General features: G+C 43.4%; 1 protein-coding gene across 3 annotated transcripts in view; it reads left to right on the forward strand.

Annotated features, from left to right (window-relative positions):
• The first annotated feature begins 8,451 nt into the window (after nucleotides 1-8,451).
• The window catches only part of LOC122644199 (L10-interacting MYB domain-containing protein-like), a 43,578-nt gene continuing 34,644 nt past the window's right edge, over nucleotides 8,452-17,385 (forward strand). For 2 of the 3 annotated variants that reach the window (XM_043837819.1, XM_043837817.1), the window contains exon 1: nucleotides 8,452-8,493. The gene's annotated coding sequence lies outside the window, so the exon portion shown is untranslated. The remainder of the gene's footprint in view (nucleotides 8,494-17,385) is intronic. The other variant, XM_043837818.1, reaches the window with a different exon arrangement.

Consider the following 17,385-nt stretch of genomic DNA (forward strand, 5'->3'; position numbering starts at 1 on the left):
GCCACATGTTCTGCGCCAAGACACATGGGGGGTGATTGGGCAAAATAACCCCCTCCCAAATGGTGGAAATACTACCCCTATGTGTCTGGGCGCAGCTTGTGTTGAGGCACAAAGAACATCAGCCCAAAGTAATAGAGTTTTTTGTTTTTTTTTATAAGAACAAATCCTTAGTTACTGGTAGAACCAACAAGGTCTGGTAGCTGAACTACTGTCTACAAACAAAAGCAAAGAGATGAAGGGAAGGGGATTATAATCCCAGATAACAAAAAGACAATGATTACAACCAAAGCTCGCCAAAGGATCTGCTACAAAATTGCCTTCTCTGTAAACATGATGGAAGGTCACAACAACAAACTTATGGCAGAGGTTGAAGCAGTCTGCTATAATGTGAGATATGCGCCATGGAGCATCAAAGAAAACTCTATTGAGAAGATTAATAACCAAGAGGTTGTCACTTTCCAACATAATGTGTTGATAGCCTCTGCTTGCAGCGATACAAACAGCTTGTTAAATAGCCAAAGAGCTTCGGCAACATAGGCATATCAAGAATAATTATCACCTCCAATTCGCAGGCACCTCCAATTCCTCTAATAGGGGGGAGTGGACCCCACCTTGGGCAGTGTTTTCAAGCAGGGGATAGGGTGGTCATTTCAGCCCCCATGTGAGGAATTGGAGGAATTGGAGGGGATAACGATTCGATTTATGTAACCCTCACATATTCCACAAAATCAGATATAAATTGACCATGATCATTTCTGAAGACATCTCCGATACCTACAGGTCCTAGACCGCCAAGATAAGAACCATCCATGTTAATTTTAATAAATTGAGAAGGAGGAGGATGCCGTGAAATAAAATCGTGTTTGTTCTTTGATTTTAGAGATTCTACCTTCAAGGAAATAATCAGAGGCAATTTTTTTTTTTTTCTTTGAGAGACTATAGAACATGGATTATGCATTTATTCTCTGAATAGATCATTGTTAAAAGATATCCAGATGTTCCAACAAGTTTAGAAACAATCCAAGATTGGATTGTGACTGAAGAAGGTATGGATCTAAATCCAAGATGGTTCAGCAAAGTGGCATCTTAGAAATGTATGATTTGTATGCCAAAATTTTAAGAACAGAATGGTTTGATCTTCCTCTTGAGAGAATGAAATGGGGATTGATACAATCGTTGTTACAACATTATCAGGCCACCAAAATTTGAGAAGATACTCTTTCCAAGTGAAGGAGTCTTGATTGATGAAATCTACTAATGTAGAAGGAGCCTTCAGAGGAAGAGGAAATGGCACCAGAACAGGAGGAAAATCTAGAATCCATGGGTCAGTCCATGGATTCATAGAATGATTGTGACCAATTCAGATGAACAGCCCTTTACATAACAGGCTTCTAGCGTGAAAAAATCGGTTTAAATCTCCCATGAGGTGTTGGTAAGACAAGAAACATGAAGAAGAAAAGTATGAGGAAAGTATTTACTCTTCATAATAAGGCCCCAAAGACTGTTAGAAGGGGTGTAGTAATTCCCAAACCTATTGAGCTCATTCCAAACCACCTGATTTCTTTGATTTGTAGATAGTATTCTACTTGACAGTTGGAACTAAAGCCTCACCACCACTAGATTAGAATTTTTTTTGAGAAATATTATCCAAATCTTTGTGAACAAAAGCAGATAATTGAAAGCATGAAATATGATATAAAGGTAATGCTAAAATTGTTGTCTGAATGAGAGTGTGCTTACCTACAATACTGAGGAAAGAGGATTTCCAAGAGTGAATCTTCTAATTAACTTGGTGGATAAGGTTTTCACATTGAGAGCGATTCAGTCGACTAAAAAGGAAAGGAATCCCTAGATATTGCTCAAGTTGAAGGGAAAGAGTGATGTGAAATCTTTCAAACAACAATCTCTTGGTTGAAGAAAGAACACATGGACTAAATTTTGCTTTGATTTTGGAGACACTAAGAGCTTGACCCGAATAATGGCAATATGTATCCAGAACCAGTTGAAACTCAGAACTGTTGATCAACTAGAGCATTCTAGAGTCGTGTTGTCATCGTTGGAAACTTTACTGGTCATATTGGTGATGAGGCAGTGGACATTGGTGAATTGGCAGAGCTAGAATGGTTAGACAGTGACTCGATAAGGTTGCAGGGGCACATGACAGTTGGACAGTGTTTTAGAGGAATCCGGCCTTGTTAGGCACCTTTTGGAAGTAAATTAGGTCCTAACACAGTATTTGGAAAAAGGCTAAAGCAGTAGGTGAAGGCCCCCCGTACATCAAAAGTTGTGAAATCATAAGTTCATGCAATGGAAGCCTATTCAGAACCATTTTTGGAAGGTTTATTGGTAGAAATGGGTAGATAGATCTATAGTATCAACGTAGATCGTCAAGTCACCTTTTCAACGCCACTAGAAGTGTTTTGTTTCAATGTCAGACGAGAAAGTTACAGTGATTTCCGTGTGACTCCGCACTTTAGAAGCAAATTGGGAGAGTGTGGGAGCTTCTTAGGTAGCTACTGGAAGTTTTCTCTGAAATTGTATACATTCTAGTACCTTATCTCTCTCCTAATATTTTTTCTTTTGGGCAAATTTCACGGACACCCCCAAGTATTCAATATGTCACAGACTTACCAAACTTTGAAAAAATATCACAGACAACCTTTATTTTATGATTATATTTTAACTTAGCCCACTCTGTTAGACTTGTGTAGTTAAGTTGTTGTTAGTTTTTTTATAATGGCCAACTTACCCTTAAAAAAAGATGAACTTACTATAATGCCCTCAAGGGTAAAACCCCCAATTTACATCAGAAGACGAAGACAAAGTTGCCGGCGTTCAACCTGCAACTCATTATTTCTCTTCCAATCATATTCTATTTAGCCTGAAATGTTACCCATAATCTCTGTTTACGTCCCCTCACAGTCCTTACGAGTGAACCTTTTGTTTCAACTCTAATTTCATACCCATCTCATTTTCTTGCTCTGTTCTGGCCGCAAGGTATCTTTACTACCTCTAACGAAGGCCTTGGCGGCATTGGCTCGCATCAAAGACCTCGTGCAGAAAGAGTGTGAAAGAAAAATTGAGGAAACATCCGTCATCAATCCACGGCTCACTCGGCTATTATTTGACGTCCTACTTATCTATTTATGTAGTCAGTCCGGATTTTAATTGAAACTTTTCCATGAAAATATAGATTTCATTTGAAATAATTGAGTCATGGAGAACACAAAAGACATTACTCTATTTCTTAATACAAACGATCGGCCTCTTCCAAAACACAATTGACAATATTTAACCACAATTTGTTCTACTTATTAGTGGAATTTCAAACAATCAGTCAAATATGCGGGTTTTGAAGCTGAAAATCTTTGAACTACAAAAGGAGGAGAGAAGGAAATTAAAGAGAATCCTAACCAGAGGGACGATGATGGCCGGATTCGGAGAATTCAAGATCTTGAGAAAATTGAGGACTGCGACTTCGATTCTAGCTCATACCTGTACCAATCACATTTGGGAGAAGGATTCCAGTTGGAGAAGAAGCAGAAGAGGAAGCAAGAAAAAGTAGAAGGCTTAGATGATAAATACCACTGAAGATGGGGAAGTATTGCTGCGTAGCAGGGTTGTTGATCAGACTAGAACAAGGACAATTTGCAGAAATCCGCCATTGTTGTAGGCTTCAAGTAGAATTTAAAAGCGACTTTGCTCATAGTCCCTACCTCTGCTCATGGTCACAGCAGTTGGCTTGTATAAGAAAATGAGCTTCTTGTTTGGGTTGCGAGCGACGATAGTAAGATCGACCTTGGAGTTGAGCTTGGAGGAGGAGCCGTCAAAGGAAGTGGTGACGTTGAACTGTGAGATCCAGAAGGACGTCACAGAGAAGGTAGGGCGGTGGGGGAGGTAAAGAACCCAGAGGGTGGCATCGGCGATGGCGGCGAGCAGGATGAGAGTGATGATGAGTAGTGTAGTCCAGAGGCAACAGATGCAGCAGCAACTACGGCGGTAGCGCTGGAGCGTCGGCTGAGGACGATAGATGGGGCGATTGTAGAGCTGACCTTTGATCGCCGGGAAGAAGAGGGAAGAAGAAGGGGAAGGTTGATATTTTAGGGTTAAAATGGACATTTCAATTTTGGGGTTAAAATGGATATTTCACCTTTGGGTTCTAACTGTGCTTAACGTTAGGGGGAAGATTGATATTTTTTCAATGTTTGGTAAGTTCGTGACATATTGAATACTTCGAGGGGGTATCCGTGAAATTTGCCCTTTTCTTTTTGAGCTGGCTAGAAAATCGAGGTAAAACCTTGTTAGTTGTACTAGATTCCATTTCTTGTACTTAGGTAGATCGGGAGGTTTGAGTACAATGTGGCTGTCATACATCTGAGCATAGGTTTAACTTGGTAAGCAGAATTATAGCCTTTGAAAGAATATTCGAATTTGATGGCGACAATGAAGGCGTGCGAATGGTAGATGAAAGAGATTCTCGCACTGGAATTTTTATTTGTCGTGAGCAGGGATTTTGGTCAGTTGAGATGTATAAAATCAATGCCACCTCTGACGTGGTTGTCGTGTATCATCGATACACCATACAACTAATATAAAGACGCCAAATCTCTGACTCTCATGAGCCTCGCGTCACGCTCAGTTGACAAAAGAGTAACGATCAACCCTAAGGGGTTAGCGTAGCTGGCTTGGAGGGGACATGAGACTTCGCCTCAGGAAGCGAGGTCTCATGATCAAACCTTTGCCGTTGCATAATTTCTTGGGGCCACCCGCCTGAGGCTCACTAGGGCCCAGAAGCTCCCGGTTTATGCGTGGCACGGGTCATGTACTAGCCCAGGGGGGAATTAGTCGGCCTAAAGTTGGATACCCCTCCTGTCTCCAAAAAAAAAAAGAATTACGATCCGATGAACAAAAAATCAGCCCGCGTTTTTGAATCTTGATCCATCGGCTGAAATTCGAGCCGCCAATAGTCCCTCATGTGGTGTTAAGTAGACGTACCCGAATCTATGCACAGATTCCAATTCCTTGGCCCAACATCAATTTGCTTTAGTATTGTCATTTAGCAACGAAAATGATTCCCATCTAATGAATCTGGTTTCACCTACCATTTCTCAAAAAGCGAGCCACCCGAGTTCATGACACTACAAACGATAATGCCGCCTCTTGCGAAGTTCCAAATGTCATGAAAATATCAAAAAATTATAGATTTGCCCTGTCCTTCCATTTTGAATAGTTCATCTTTGGAAGGTCATAATTTGCTCATTTTAGCTCCGATTTGCGAGTAGTTTGTTACCATGGGTTCACCAAAGAAAGAACTTCATCCACATGAAGAGAAAACAAAGAAAATACTACAAAGAGCACAATTTTCACAGTAGAAGACATATTGAAGATGTTTTAGATCTGCTTGAAGATGGAAGTGCATGCAATGTGCTGACTGCTCTCCAAAGACATAGTCAAGTGTGGCATTACCTTGGAAGAGGTAATCTATCATTGTAATTCCCTAATATTGTTTATGTTATTGAAACCCTAGATTGACTAAAACCCTACTTTTGAGTATTGTTATGGGGGGATTTATATTCTAGTGATTATTAGTGATAATTTGTAACTCCTTTAAAGTGGGTGTTTGATTGGAGAAGGGGTTGTAGCCTTCATTTGTGTCGTAGCACAAACTAAAGTAGGGATTGTAGTTCCTAAGTTGTAGTTGTTGTCAAAATCTTGTAGTACATTGTGCATAATTCAAAGTCCAATTAGGGCATTACACTATGAATGTAGGCATATTGCTGAACCACGTAAAACCATGTGTCTCTATTGTTATATCGTATTGGAGTGCATGTGATGGCAAGATGGGTGTGCACCTCCAGGTTGGCCTGACCAATTGGGGTTACGAGGCATGAGGACACATGAAATTGTAGAATAGTAAAATTGGGGTACCCCATCTAGTTGGTGTTTGTGTCAATTCATGTCAAGAATCAGTGTTTATGCGGTGTGGTGGACTTTAATATAATAACAGGGCTGATGGTTGTGTGCTATCAATGGTTGTGAGTATCCCCATTAAGCAATGAATTCATACAAGGATATCAAGGGCAGTGTTGAATAATATTTGAAGAAAATTTGTAGTGACCTTAATTCACCCTTGTGTCAACCTGGGATCATCAAGTGGCATCAAAGCCACATTTTTCCTAGGGATGAAGCTTAACACTCTCAGGCCTAAATATTGAGAAATGACATATGACATCCATTGAAGGTAGTTGTATGCATGAGAAGATTTCTATCTTTGGTGGGTCAAACTACAACTTCTGGAAGATCAAGATGGAGGCTTACTTGTAGTCTTAGGGTTATCGACTCTGGCTAAAGGGCGTACCTAGCAAACAAGGCTCCTGCCACTACGGGGTCTAGGGAGGGTAATAATATACACAACCTTACCCCTGCTTCACAAAGAGGCTATTTCCAGAGACTCAAACCCGTGAACACTTGGTCACAATAGAGCAACCTAACCTTTGCACCAAAGTCCACTCTCTTATTGGCCCTTTTATTATAGGAAAATTTATGAAACACCCTCTAAAAATGGGTCGAAACTCGGATCACCCCCTGAAATTTGAAAATACTCAGATCACCCCCTCTATACTAAGGGTGTTAGTTTGCTTAGTTATTGATGTAAAAAGACTATTTTACCCTTGTACTAAATCATTAGAATTAAATTTACAATACTACCCTTTCTTTCATATTCAACTTAAAATACCCCAACCTTCTTCCTCACATAACCTGCAACCCTAAAACCAAATCTAATGGGATTTAGGTTATGAGAATAAAAGAGATGAAGGTGGTTCGGTGAGCTCTGTTTGGGTTTTCGATTAGTGGACATGGAGAATGGGAGTAGGGAAGGGTATAGATTAAGGGGAAAAGGTGGATCTGGCGAATGGGATTCTCGGCTGGGTTTTAACCATGGGAAGAGAGGTGAGAGGCGGTGTTGCAGTCAAGTTCATTCAGAGCCGATTTCAAATAACCCTTGTCCCAAATTTTACAGAAAGACAAGAAAAAATTATGAATCTTGACTTGTGAATGTTAAATCATTAGGTGGGAGCAAAAGCTTTGAAGATTTCAACATGAAAAAGAAATTCCAAATCTGCAGATGAAGCAAAAGTCCAAAACCCAAAGACTTTTTTAAGGATCCAATGTCTCTGTCCACAACAGTAAGAAGAGACAGAAATTGCAAATATTATATTCACAACAGATGAACTGACCAGCACAACATCAACTACTACTTATCTTTTTACAAAACTTTGTTAAAAAACTATAATCAGATATTCTAATCACAAGATGAACTAAAATTGCAGAGAGATCTAACACGAGCAGGTTATCCTATGTGTTTGCTCACGATCCCTGAGAATTCCATTGTACAGAGCCATTCGATTGAAGACATTTCCTGAACCCTGTAACTCTGAGACCTGCAAATTCCTTTTCTTCCTTCATCTCCATTCTCCCTATAAATCCTAACATCGACGCCTTTTCTTTTCTTTTCTTTTTTCTCTCTTCACTTCTCTTCCATCTGAAATCCAGAACCGAACGCCATAAACCTGCAACCCATCTTCTTCCTCTATTCTGAACCCACTTTTTTCTCCTTCTCCTTTTCATTTTTTCCTCCATTAACCGAGTCTGGGTCTTTGGGGGTGGTGGCGGCGGCGGCGGCGGCGGCGGCTGCTGGGGCAATGGTGGTTGCAGAGGAGAGCACTGGGTTTTTAGATTAAGGGTAAAATGATAATTACACTCTTCTCAAGGGTAGTTGTGGATTTTCAAAAATTTAACTAGTTGACTTAATAAGTTATCTAACATTAGGGTATAATTTAAATATAGGGCTCTAATACAAGGGGGTGATCTGAGTATTTTCAAATTTCAGGAGGTGATCCAAGTTTCGACCCATGTTAAGAGGGTGTTTCATAAATTTCCCTTTATTATATTACTACATCGTAATATTAAAAGTAAAATAATACAGTTACAAAATCTGTTTGTCACAAATACAGCACCTTTTTTACTTTTTAAATAATTATTCAATTATTTGTATTCTCATTAACTTTTAATATTTGACTGATTTACTAGTCGGTTGGTAGAAGCAGCCGATTCCAACTGATTTGAAACGGATCACAGGACTGATTCTGACCCCGAATCCGGGTTTTAGAACTTGGTACCCAAACGTACCCCAACTAGGGAAATTAATCTCCCGCAGAACGAACACATCAAGGAAATTTCCGACTTTCCCTGGAAATCACCGTTTTCGTCGAAACAAACTAACAAAGCCCCTAAAGTGCAAATTTTATCCTAATTGCACCGTTTCTTCAAGCTTCAAACACAGTTGCGTTGAGCTCACATTCAAGACCACTAAGGCTGAAGACTGTTTTAATTTCCATCGAAAGAGCTAGACGGGATTCTTCGGACGACGAACCATGCCTGGCTCTCGTCCTTCCCTTTCATCGCGTGACTGCTTGTGCCAAACAGCTTAAAGTACGTCCCTGTCTCTCTCTGTCTGTCTCTTGTTCGTGATTTCTACGATCTGATTTCTTTGCTATGAACTTCTCTTTCCAGTTATCTTAGAATTCTAGGGTTTATAATGTCTCTGTTTCAATTATTATTGATTGGAGTATATTTTGCTTTTCTTTTGTTCTCTGGTAAGTAATTACTGTTGGAATTGACAGGGGATTGGTTCGTCTGTGTTCCCCTCAGGAATTGACTGTCAAAGTGGATAATTAGCTATTAAAAGTTAAAACATGATCACGACCCAGAAAGAAACTTAGTAATGCTCAAATTTGTCATTTACATTTGCACTGCTGTTCAAACTTCTGTTTTTTTTTTGTCTTACTTCCACTACAACTCAACTAGGTATTTTACCTGGTTTACTTTGGGCGGGGTATGTGATCCCTGTCTTCTGACCTAGTGAAGTTTGCAACTGATTAAATGCGGAGAATTTAGATGAGCATTGTGTCCTACCTTACAAACAAGCTAGCCTGTAATGATGAAGATGGAGAGAAATGTGTGGGGCTATCAACACCTATTCTTGAATTGCATTACAGTCAAGGTTCTAAATTTCCATCAGAATTAGGGAATTTTGCTGAAATATGTCTCTTTCTCTTTCCCTATAGGTTGACATTGAAACTGGGGGGATTTATAGAGATCAACCTTGGAATCAAAAGGTTTGAAGATAAGTAGAACAAAGACGGAGTATATGGTATGTAACTTTGGTTACACTAGGATGGATAGTGAGGTGGTGAAATTTGATGAGAGGGAAATTCCGCAAAGTGATTATTTTAGATATCTTGGCTCAATCATAAATAAAGAAGATGATATAAAGGATGATGTTTCACAGAGAATTAAAATAGGATGGATGAAGTGAGAAGAGGTGCGTCCAGAATGTTGTGTGATTGGTGTATTCCTTTAACACTTAAAAGAAAATTCTATAGGACAGTGACTGGCTATGATGTATTGTGCGGAATGTTGGGCAGTTAAAAAGATCATACATATAAACTCAGTGTAGCGGAGATGAGGATGTTTAGATGGATGAGTAAAAAAACTAGGAAGGATAAAGGAATGATCATATTAGAGCTGGTTTGGGAGTAGCTCCGATACGTGATAGCATAGTTGTCAAGGCGTCTAGGCGCCTTGGTTGCCTGGTTGGTGTCGCCTTGATTTTGGTCCCTCTCCAACGCCTAGGGTCGCCTAGACGCAGCGACAACTATGCGTGATAGATAAGCTACGAGAAAGTTGTTTGAGGTGGCATGGCCATGATCAACGGAGGCCTTTGGATGCTCCAGTACAGAGGAGGGATTTGATTCAGATTGAAGGAACTAAAAGAGCTAGGGGCAGATCTAAAATGACCTTAGGAGAAATGGTGAGGAAAGACATGGATAGCATAGGGCTTGTTTCAAATATGACCTCAAATAGAGCTGGTTGAAGGGCAAGGATCTAAGTAGCCGACCCCATTTAGTTGGGATAAGGCTGAGTTGTTGTTGTATTGAAACTAGGGGGAGGGGGATGGGGATGGGGATGGGGATGGGACTGATACAATGTTCCATCAAAGTTGGTAATTTTTTTTTGTTGAAACATCAAAGTTTTGCTTGAAATGTCAAAAGTGACACATTCAATAAGTATAATCCAAATTTCCACCTATTTGGTGCAAAATAGATCAAAATTGGTCGAATTTGGGGGAATTGGACATTACTCCCTTTTCAGAAAAAGAAAAGGATTTCTAAAGATTTGAGCCTTCTTGATGCATATTTATCACCAAACTGGGCTTCTTTGCTGAGGAATAAATCTAGGGTTGGGCTGTATACATGTTGGGCCTTTGATCCCAACGTAATAGGTCGCTTTTATGGGCCTAAAGTATGGGTAATAGGGTTGCATATGGGATTAACTGTTTTAATTTCCTTCTTTAGTTTTATTTTTTATGTAATTAGTGGTCATGTGATCACTTAAGTGATCATGTGACTTGGTTAAGTGGTCACGTGACTATTTAATTATTATGTAAGTTGGGCTGGATTAGGACTTTATAAGTCCAACAATATTTTGAGTCTATTTCAGTTTCCTAGTCCGTTTATAGGCCTTTCCTTTTTAGTGTAGGAGTCTGTGTTTGAGTCTTTATATAAGGCTGTAAGGGGGGCAAGTATTGGATACGTATTTTGATTAATGAGAAGCTTCTTGCTGCTCTTCTTCTCCATTGAAGTTTTTTTGTCTTGTGTTAGATCAAGGTTGAAGGAATCGGTGTTTAATCCAATTGACACCTTGTGGTGGGAAGCCTGGGTGGTTCGTGGTTACTTTTATCTTCTTCATTCGCTGTTCTACATTCAAGTTCTGTTTCAAGGATTATTCTACGTCACCAATCGGTTCCAGTTGTTCTTCAAATCAACAAGTAAGTTAGAACCTGTTGCGTCAGAAATCCTGCCGGATCGAGTTCAGCCTACGAAACAAGGATTAGCAGAGAGGACCGGGCGTCGCCGGTGATCTCACTCCGATGCTTAAGTTAGATCTCTGAGCAATAGTCAATTCAATGAGAATTCAGATAGTTTGGTCGCGTGTTACCTCCCATATTTAAGGTGGTTGAGAAGTAGAATCGTGCCTGAATAGGTAAGCTAGAATCTTGGAGTGGAGTGAGACCATTGTAGAGTGAAGTGTGGGGATAGTGTTTATCTGTCACTTCCCACGCGCCAGATTAGGCGTGACGTGGGCGAAAGTCTCGGACCCTGTTGGTCCATGTTAGACTTGGTGTTGTTTACGTAAGTTATGGAGGTCGTTCCTTTCATGCTTGGTTGTGGTCAGGCCGTCGCCGTTACCAGGTGAACGGGCTACGTCTTGGCGACGCAAGCTGGGGGGCTACCTTGTGCCTGCCACAGTACTATGTTCATGATTCGACTCTTTCTACGAGGTTGGGGAGCATCCTCGTTCGTGCTTGTCGGGCCGCGTGACCTCGTCTTGGACTCACGACCTCTATGGCTTGTTCTCATCGTACCTAGTCCTTTGTCCCAACACGAGCCCCCCACTCCCCTGGACGCTGGTGTCCTGGGGGGTTAGATCTATTCAAATTCTTGGGTGTCTGACCTTGCACTTGTGAACCTGACATATTGGCGGCTGGGCGTGACTTGACGTTCCGGTCGTCGCTTGACACGTGACCTATGCCATTTAGACGCCTCGGTTCGAAGCGACGCTTGACGTTCCCCATTCGTACGGACGCGTGGCCGTAGGCATTATGAGGTCTGGGCTAGGCCTATAGTCGCTCGATCTCTGCCGTGATGAGGCACTCACTGGGGTTTGGCCACGTGGACTATGCAGTTATTGCATCTCGGGCAGGCCCGACGTCAGTCTTCCCTAGCCCTACGATGGGCTTGCCTTCCGACCGTTGGATCTAGACTTTCGCTCTCCCCTTTTTGCCTATAAGCATAGTACTAAAACTCCTGAAATTTCGGTCGAGATATCGAATATTTCGAGTATCTCGACCTATCCGAAACGAAACGCAAGTCCAATATGAAAAAATGCAATATTTCGAATATTTCGGAAATTTCATCGAAATTTCCGCGGTCATCTTGTTTAGAAAATTTCGGTAATCTCGTTTAAAAAATTTTGGAAATCTCGGTCATTTTTGTCATTTTACACCCACAGAAAAATACCATATTTCGACGAAATTTCGGTATCTCGAAAATTTCGGTTAGACCAAAACACCGAAACGAAACGAGATTTAGAACCATGCCTATAAGTGGAAGTTGTCTTCTTCTTTGGGATTTTTTACTGTTACTCCGCGATTTTGAATTTCTTATTTCTCTGCCTTCTGTTGCCGCTGTACTTCTGCCGCTGCATTTGCTCTGGTGATCACCACTTTCCTCAGCAACTGTCGAGCATTTTTACTGAAGCTCTTTCTTCGCGAACTCATGCCGCATAACTTACCCGAGCCGCGCCTTCTCTCCGTTCTCACTTCTTGTTTCTGCAACTCCTTAATAGTAAGTTCTCTTCAATTATGCCTTCTTCGTCTCAGGCAGAGTCCAATAAGGGCTCCGGCGAGGTTGCCGGCATGAGTGGGGGCTCTGACCACGAAGTGAGCTTTGAGAGGACCCAAGAGGGGCGATCTGCACTCTTTGGGTCTAAAAAGTTCTCTTCCAAGGCCGGCCACTTGGCCCGGGCCTCCTCTGCTCAATCTAGTGGGGGTGCACGGGTCTCGGCTGAGGGCCTAGTGGAGCTCACTGCCGAAGGTGGCGGCGCCCTGGATGTGGAGGAAGAGGAAGAGGTCTTAGTGAGGCCCACCTATGTGGCTGCCTTTGAGAGCACCATGACCGAGGACTCACTAGCCGTTCTCAGGGCCCAGTATGGCTTCCCCTCATGGGTGGAGACATGGATACCTATCAGAGCCGAGAGGGCGAACACCCCACGGCCTGGCACCGTATCCTAGTACGAGGTTGCGTTCCAGTGCGGCCTCCGCTTTCCTGTTCACCAGTTTGTTGTAGACGTGCTGCGTCGCTATACGATCTCCCCCAGTCAGCTAGTGGCGAATTCTTGGAAGCAGCTTTTTGGTTTTTACTTGTTCTTCGCCCAAGGCCTCATGGGCGCTTTTCATTTATTTTTACCACCTGAAGAGGACCAACGATGAGTGGTTCTATGTGGCTCTGCGTGGTACAAAGGAGCCACAAAAGCCCAAAGCATTTGTATGCCATATGCCTGATTCCGTAAAGAAGTGGAAAGACTGTTTCTTCTTCGCGCGCATCAAGGGTTACGACCACAACGGATGAGACCATCCCTCTCGATCCTCCTCTAGTGGGCCAGCCTTCCAATGACCCCCCTTTAGCGGGCTCGACCTTGGCCCCTACGGCCTCTGCTTCCGATCCTCTTCCAACGGACTCGACCTCGACCAGTGCAGCTCCTGCTTTTGATCCTCCAGCCAAGGACTGTGGATTTTGAAGTCTTCTTTCTTTTTTTTTTTTTTTTGCTATGTAAATATTCAGTTCGTTTTCAATGGCAGATATTTTTCTTAAGTGTTGGAGCACGCTTTTCTTTCCTTGTCTTTTCCTCTGAAGTTGGCCTCCCTCGTGACGTTTTGCTTTTCTACGTGACGTAAGCATCATCATGACTTTGAATCTTCCCCCAAGATTCTCTGTGGATTTCCCACGTAAGCCTTTATTGCCTTTCCTTTCCAGCTGACGCTTGATCTTCCTTTGCCGTTAATGAGAGCTGGCTTGTGAGTTGCCGCTTCGATAACGGTGCCCTTCAAGTTTCTTGGAGAGACCCAAAGCCAATGGGAGATGGGCACGTGTCCCAAGGCATAATGGCGCTGGCACGGGAATCGAATTGCCATCCTTGTAACCGTGCCCTTCCCAATTTTTCGGGGAGGCGCGAGACCAATAGGGTTAGGACACGTGGTCCCTGACGTAACTTACCATTTACATGGCTCTGGACTTCAAACCGTCACCCTTCTTCTTTAAATAGAGGTTAAGTCCTTCATCCTACGCATCCCTTACAGATCCATGGCTTCCACTGCCACTTCGCTGTTCTTCTTTTCTCTTGGAGGCTTATACCTTCCCCGGCGTTCACGATGCCGCCGCCATTCCAGATACAGGGGCTGCAAACTCCGGGAGGCTTATTCTTTCTGTTGCTGTCCCTTTCGGCTTCAATCTTCAATCGACATTGATCCTTACAGCTTCGATCCTCAATCGACACATAGTATCTTTTGGGTGACTGGCTGTGAGGGTTCCTCTCTGTGCCCATTGCCTACTCATGGGAGTGGGAACGTTACATCAGAGAGGTGGAGAATCTTAAGGAGGCTGCTCCTTCCCCTTCCCACTGTTAACGTATTTGGTAGGTTGTGATGTGGAGCCATCAGTGTGCTGGAGAACCCAAGCTAATAACACACTCGTGCTCTTCAAGCTCTTCGTTTCTTGCGGAGGTAGAGGAGTAGAAATAGGGCTATTTTGGTGCTTCAGCTCTCTGAAGGTGAATCCCATTTGGCAAGGCGGCCTGCTCTTGATTCTCGGGGTTGCTCTGTGACAGGCGCTTTTGATGAGCTCAGTGTCGTTCTATCTGATGCTGTTGTTATTGCTACTCCTGTTTCACGTTTCGCGACCCCTGGTGCTTGTGCTTCATCAACCTTCTTCTGTTCGATAGCGCCAAGGCGGTCTACTCTGAACTCGTGCTACTGGTGGGCTCTAGTTTGCCACGTTTTCTCCTTCTGTGAAGGTGTACTTGAATCATGAAACGATCTTTGTAACTGTCCTTGGGTTATTGTAATCTCCTCATGTACTTATACTTTATGCTTTGAAATATTAATAAAGAAATTTCTTTGTTTTTCCAGTGAGTTCTTCTTCGAGCCTCGATCTCGCTGCCTTTGTTTATTTTATTGCTGATTTTGGAACTCAGGCTTTAGTGCTAACTCTGGTGATTTGGTCTTTTGTGCTGACCTTGTAGGTCAATCTTTATTGCTGACCCTAGAGATCAGTCTTTCGTGTGGACCTTGGAGATCAGTCTTTCGTGTTGACCCTGGAGGTCAGTATTTTGTGCTAACCTTGGAGATCAGTCTTTCGTGCTGACCTTGGAGGTCAGTCTTTCGTGCTAACCTTGGAGGTCAGTCTTTCGTGCTAACCTTGGAGGTCAGTCTTTTGTGTTAGTCTGAACGAGCTAGACTTTTGAAATTACCAATTTAGGTCCACTTTGAATGCCATTGTAGTCAAAACTGCGACCACGAACAAGTATCTTTATTGACTCATGAGCAACTTTTACAACGACCTTAATGACTTCATTGATAAAATTTTTTCAGATTCTCTGAATTCCAGGGTCATGGTATCTTGTTACTCCCCGGGGTCTTCAAGCGATAAGTGCCTAGCCTGATCTGCTTGGAGATCACATATGGGCCTTCCCAGTTTGCGTCTAACTTCCCTTGGTGTTGAGGTTGGGAGGCGCTTACTTTGCACAGCACTAGGTCGCCTGCCCTGAACGTCCTCTCCTTGACTTTAGAATTGTAGTAGCGGGCCGTTCTTTGTTGATAGGCCACGTTTCTTATTAACGCGTCCTCTCTTACTTCATCAAGGAAATCCAGGTTTGCCCTCAGTCCGTCCTGGTATGTTCTTTCGTTGAAATTTAGGCTCCTCAGGGAGCCCACTACTACCTCGACCGGCGCTAGAGCTTCAGTTCCATAGGCTAGCTGAAACAGGCTCTCCCCTGTGGGTGTTCGAACTGTTGTTCGATACGACCATAAGACACTGGGGAGCTCGTCGTCCCACTTTGCTTTTGCTTCAGTTAACCTTCGTTTTACTCCTGCCAGTAGGGTACGGTTGGTCACTTCCGCCTGGCCGTTTGCTTGTGGATAAGCTACTGAGGTTGTTCGGAGCTCAATGTTGTACTGGGCACAGAACGCCTTGAATTGTGGGTTGTTGAATTGTGTTCCATTGTCTGTGACCAGTATCTTTGGTAGCCCGAACTGGTAGATGACATTATCTCTGAAAAATTTCTCCATTTGCTGTCGCGTGATCTTTGCTAGTGGTTCTGCTTCCACCCATTTGGTGAAATAGTCCATCGTGACTACAAGGTATTTCCTTCCCTCTGAGGTTGGGGTAAAGTTACCCAGGATGTCCATTCCCCACATGGCGAAGGGGATAGGACTAAGTATGGAGGTTAGTTCCGTGGCGGGTTGTTGTGGTATTGCTGCAAACTTCTGGCACTGTTCGCACTTTCTCACGTACTGGATTGCTTCCTTCTGCATATTGGGTCAGTAGAACCCTGCTCTGAGCACCTTATCGGCCAGATGGTGGCCCCCCATGTGACTTCCACGTATGCCTCGGTGAACTTCTGCCAAGGCGTTTAGAGCATGTGTGGGAGTCAAACACTTTAGAAATGGACCAGAGACTGATCTTTTGTACAGGTCCCCCTCCACCTTGTATATCGAGCTGCGCGACCTCGAACCTTGCGTGCCTCGACCTTGTCTTCGGGCAGTACATCATCCCTCAGATATGCAACGATGGGATCCATCCAACTAGGCTCAACCTCGATCAGTGCGACCTCTCGGACTTGGTGGGAGGGTTCAGATAGCTGCTCGATATACACTGATCCGTCCAGCTGGGCCAGCGCCTCTGTTGACAGGCGCGAGAGTGTGTCTGCCTTCTCGTTCTCGTTACGGGGCACCCGGCTCATCTCGAACGCCTTGAACGAGCTCATTAACTTCTTAGCTACTTCTAAGTATGCCGCCATTCGATCGTCTTTGGCTTCATAATGCCCGTTGACCTGATTCACGATTAGTTGTGAGTCAGCTCGCACCGTCAGCCTCTTGACCTGTATGGCCTTGGCCGTTCTCAACCCTGTTACCAATGCTTCGTACTCTGCCTCATTGTTTGAGGCCGGGAAGTTAAGGTGTATCGCGAACTGTATTTTGAAGCCCTCTGGGCTCGTTAGAATGAAGCCAGCCCCCCAGACCTCTGAATTGCTCAACCCGTCCACGAACATGGTCCAAGATGGTTCTGGGCTGGACTCTACTTCCATTGGGTCCTCCTGCTCTGGCGCGTTTTCGCTCTGCGTACACTCGATCACGAAATCTGCCAAAGGCTAGCCCTTTATAGCCGTTTTGGGCCTGTACTCGATCTGATATTCGCTTAGTTCTACGGCCCATGCGATCAATCTTCCGGATACATCGGGCTTATGGAGCACTTTCTTTAGCGGTTGATCGATCATAACCACTATGGGGTATGCTTGGAAGTATGGCCTTAGCTTACGGGCTGCTTTCACCAACGCGAACGTGAGCCTCTCGATCTGGGGGTAGCGAGTCTTCGCATCTAGCAGCACGTGGCTAACGTAGTACACTGGTTTTTGTACCCCGTCTTCTTCTCTTACCAGGGTCGTACTCACCACCACTGGTGATGTAGCTAAGTACAGTAGCAGTTC

The sequence above is a fragment of the Telopea speciosissima genome, chromosome 10, assembly GCF_018873765.1.
Source record: "Telopea speciosissima isolate NSW1024214 ecotype Mountain lineage chromosome 10, Tspe_v1, whole genome shotgun sequence".
In the NCBI taxonomy this organism is placed as follows: domain Eukaryota; kingdom Viridiplantae; phylum Streptophyta; class Magnoliopsida; order Proteales; family Proteaceae; genus Telopea; species Telopea speciosissima.